This window comes from Mus caroli, chromosome 1 (genome assembly GCF_900094665.2).
Source record: "Mus caroli chromosome 1, CAROLI_EIJ_v1.1, whole genome shotgun sequence".
NCBI classification, from domain to species: Eukaryota; Metazoa; Chordata; class Mammalia; order Rodentia; family Muridae; genus Mus; species Mus caroli.
Genome location: NC_034570.1, coordinates 34943962 through 34947682, shown reverse-complemented (window position 1 = coordinate 34947682; position 3721 = coordinate 34943962). Strand labels below are relative to the sequence as shown.

Below are 3721 nucleotides of genomic sequence, written 5' to 3'. Positions count from 1 at the left end.
CACATGAAACTCAAGAAGAAGGAAGACCAAAGTGTGGATACTTTGTTCCTCCTTAGAATGGGGAACAAATTACCAATGGAAGGAGTTACAGAGACAAAGTTTGGAGAAGAGCTTGAAGGAAGGATCATCCAGATACTGCGCCACTTGGGGATCTATCCCATACACAACCACCAAATCCAGACACTAGGCAGATGCCAACAAGAGCTTGCTGACCGGACCCTGATATAGCTATCTCCTGTGAGGCTCTGCCAGTGCCTGGCAAATACAGACATGAATGCTCACAGTTATCCATTGGACGAAGCACAAGGTCCCCAAGAAGGAGCCAGAGTAAGTACCCAGGGAGCTGAAGGGGTCTGAAGCCCCACAGGAGGAACATCAATATGAACTAACCAGTACCCCCAGAGCTCCTTGGAACTATACCACCAATCAAAGAAAACACATGGTAGAACATGTGGCTCTAGCTATATATGTAGCAGAGGATGGCCTAGTTGTTCATCAATGGGAGTAGAGGCCTTTGGTCCTCTGAAGGCTCTATGCCCCAGTGTAGGGGAATGCCAAGACCAGGAATGGGAGTGGGTTGGTTGGGGAGCAGGGGGAAGGGGGAGGGGATAGGGCATTTTCGGAGGGGAACCTAGGAAAGAGGATAACATTTGAAATGTGAATAAAGAAAATATCTTAAAAAATTAAAAATTAAAAAAAAATTTAAAAAGAACTTTTGTAAAGTTGGGGATGTAGCTCAGTGATAGAGCACTTGCCTAGCATGTACAAGGTCCTGGGTTTGAGTCCTAACACTGTAATTAATCAAATAACCCATAAAAAAAGTCTTAAAACACCTTCAAAAAAAGAAGGAAGGAAGGAAGGAAGGAAGGAAGGAAGGAAGGAAGGAAGGAAATATAAAATGTAAATAAAAGCTATTTGGTGATGTGATTTCACCCTAGTCAAAAAAAAAAAAAAAAGGAAAAGAAAAAGAAAGAGAGAAAATAAAAGAAAGTAAGAAAATTACAATCGCTAAACTCAAGTGAACTAATGGATTTAATAGATGGTTTAACACACCCAAGAATAAAAGGCAAACTTAGGAAAGCAGTCTGGGAAGAAATTCCCACTTAGGCAAATGCACACAAAATACGAGAACAGGAAAACACATGTGAGATTCAGAAAGCACAATTTAAAAAAGGAAGGGTTTAACATACACACACACACACACACACACACACATATACACACACACATATATATATATATATATACATATATGTATATATGTACACACACATATATACACATATATGTATATATATTCAAAGGAGACAAAAAATAAGTTAAGCAAACACTGAAGAAAGTAGTAACTAAGAAACAATGGAGGAAAGACACAATACTCTATATTTCAAAAGACATTTGCAAAATAGATGAGAAATCTCTATCTTAATTCACCAGTTATACTACTAAACTCCAACATCAAGGAGAATAATTTTGAGGATTTCAGAGATTCAGGCCTGTTACCTTCAAAAAGGGCAGAAAGACAGGAATAATAATAATGTCCACAGAGCCTGAAAAATACTGGAAATATTGAAGTCTTGTATGATGGCGTGAAAGTGCAGAGCAATAATAAATGTCAATCCATGAAGAATAGTTTACAAAAATAAAAATAAAAATAAAAATAAAAAAAGTAGGTAGGACAAAATAAAAACATTTTCAGAAAATGAGATAATTTTCACTAAGAAAATTCATAAAGTTTCTAAGAGATGCTAGCTGGGCACACATATGTCATATATAACCATGTGGGAACTGTTGTTAAGAGTTAAGAGCCAGAGTAATTTAAAGTATTTCTGTAAATAATATCTCAAAAGCATAGCACAGACATTATCAATGTCAAATGTGTAGTGAAATGAATAACCACACTAATTTATATTAACTATATTAACGCTTTTCTCTCACTGGCCTGCATAACACAATCCACAAGCCCAACTTTCAGTATTTACATTCTTCTCTTCAACACACAAGACACATTTACAGACGTTAAACATATGTTGGTTCAAAAAGCCAGCCTCAAATTTCAAAGTTTTGAGATTATTTGGAATATGCTCTCTGTCAATCTGCCTTCTATCACAAACAGAAAAGTTAATTTTAAAAATACCCAAACATTGCTACATCTGCAAATTAAGAAGTCCTCCAAAAACATTTAGAATCAAAGAAGAAATGACAAGGAAAATTGGAATGCCCTGAGTCGGGTGCTTATGGAATGATAGATCAAAACCTGCAGAGGTCAAGCAAGATGCGGCTTAGAAGGAAGTCACGACCTTAAATCTATATATCAGAAACGTGGGTTTAGTGAGAGAAGAGTCTATCTCACAATGTTCACAAAATAATAGCAAATTAAAACCAAAAGTCAAACAAAGGGATTAGGAGAACCAGACAAGAACAGAAATTGATGAAGCAAACAAACCAATAAAAGAGGATTTATAAGGCCTGCCGTTAATACTTCCACAACATCGATAAGACTGATAAACTCGGAGAGTTAGCAACTGAGGGAGGGGGGGAAAAAGACTGACAAACTCCCAGAAAGGGTCGGGAACTAAGAAACAAGACAGAAAGTGGAGCTACAAGACAGGAAGTGGAACTACAAGACATTAGTGAACTGTGAGTTATTTATTTGCATCTTTAGTATCTGGCAATTCTAGGGGTGGTGATCAAGCACCTTTGAGAACCTCACACTCTGTGTCAAAGTCGCACAAGACAGGTGAAAGGATGCTCCTGACCACACTCCACACAAGGAGGCAAAGGATATGAACGCGAAGAAGATCGAGCTGATCACAAAGAGCCAGGCAGGCTGTCTGAGAAGACAGAAGGCTTCATCTTGAAGGACAAGCTGCTCATGCAAAGGGGCTTATACCAGGTTAGGGAGAGAGAGGATGAGAATCCCTGTAAAGTGGACCAAACTCGATCTCCTCTGCAGAAGTAGACAGACAAGAAGAGATGATAAATAATTTGCCAGTGTGAATGAACCTTCAAGGACATGTGTCATTCCCTAGGAAACAAAATCCTACCAAAATTCAGCAAAGGAAAAAGTAAGACGTTTGAATAATCCCATGCCACAGACGAAGTGGGGGGAGGTGAATCCAAACCCATGAAGCAGCAGTGGTTCTCAACCTGGGGGTCACGACCCCCACAGGAGAGGCATAGCAGATATTTATTTTACAATTCTAACAGTAACAAAACTACAGTTATGAAGTAGCAATGAAAATAATTGTATGGTAGGGGTGTCACCACAACGTGAGGAACTGTATTGAAGGGTCACAGTGTTAGGAAGGCTGTCACAAAGGAAACTCAAGGCTGGACTGGGACAAGGTAGCTGAGAGGCAGTGCCTAGCTGTGCCTTGAGGAGACAAGGCCAGGTTAAAGCAAACACAGGATGATAAAAGAGGAACATGGGAAACTCTGCTCACATTTCAAAGAGGAGAGGCTAAGATACAACTGAGTTTTCAAATACTGAGGTGGGGAGTGGCGGGAGGGGGGTAGCAGTAGTTGATAGCAGCAGCCATTGCTGGGGACAAGGTTTGGTGAGTAACAGAACACAGATAGCCCTGAGGAGTCTTTCTTAGGCAAGAATTTGTGTAATTTGTAATTTTCAAAGTACCAGATATCAGAGCCATTCTAACAAACCAAGGTGAATGAAAAAGAAAGAGAGAGAGAGAGAGAGGGAGAGAGAGGGAGAGAGAGAGAG

The 3721-nt window shown here is 39.5% G+C and overlaps 1 protein-coding gene across 2 annotated transcripts in view; it reads right to left on the bottom strand.

The window, feature by feature from the left end:
• Il1rl2 (interleukin 1 receptor like 2) overlaps positions 1 to 3721 on the bottom strand; it is a 44793-nt gene that overhangs the window by 35978 nt on the left and 5094 nt on the right. The gene's annotated exons all lie outside the window — the stretch shown is intronic.